At 37.8% G+C, this 526-nt stretch overlaps 1 non-coding gene across 1 annotated transcript; it reads left to right on the top strand.

Moving 5' to 3' along the window:
* LOC149499028 (small nucleolar RNA R71) lies at window positions 1-107 on the top strand. Its single transcript, XR_016319062.1, has one exon. It is a non-coding gene; the product is annotated as a small nucleolar RNA R71 (small nucleolar RNA).
* The last annotated feature ends 419 nt before the right edge of the window (window positions 108-526 follow it).

The following is a 526-nucleotide window of genomic DNA, read 5'->3' as shown; positions in this document are numbered from 1 at the left end:
AGGCCATGGTGTGGGCAAACTCGTTGGAGTTCTTTATAACGATCCCATGCCTCATATAGGGATTCGTTTTCATGTTGGGTGAATGAGGTTATTTCTTTGATAAGCCTAGCGGTTTCGCTAGTGGGAAGTATTTAGACAGGAATGCTTGGGCTAGTTGCTCCCAAGTAGTGATAGAATTTGGTGGCAATGAATTCAACCAAGCTTTTGCCTTATGTTTCAATGTGAAAGGAAATAGACGTAGCTTAATAGCGTCTGCTGGTACTGAATTCATTTTAAATGTATCACATATCTCAAGAAAACTAGCTATGTGAGATTTAGGATCCTCATTCGGTAATCCGTAAAATTGAACACTATTTTGGATTATTTGTAATAAAGCAGGTTTAATCTCAAATTGGTTAGCATTTACCGGTGGACGTACTACTCCTTTCTATGAACCATTTAAACTTGGAGTGAGTAATCCATCAACCTTTGTGGTGGATTTCCCTCAACCATAACTCTTGAATTTCTTCTTTTCTTTTTCTTCTTT

The sequence above is a fragment of the Jatropha curcas genome, chromosome 1, assembly GCF_041381405.1.
Source record: "Jatropha curcas cultivar XTBG-Jc1 chromosome 1, XTBG_Jcur_1.0, whole genome shotgun sequence".
NCBI classification, from domain to species: domain Eukaryota; kingdom Viridiplantae; phylum Streptophyta; class Magnoliopsida; order Malpighiales; family Euphorbiaceae; genus Jatropha; species Jatropha curcas.
Note: the sequence above shows the minus strand (reverse complement) of the source record. Positions and strands in the feature narration are given on the sequence as shown.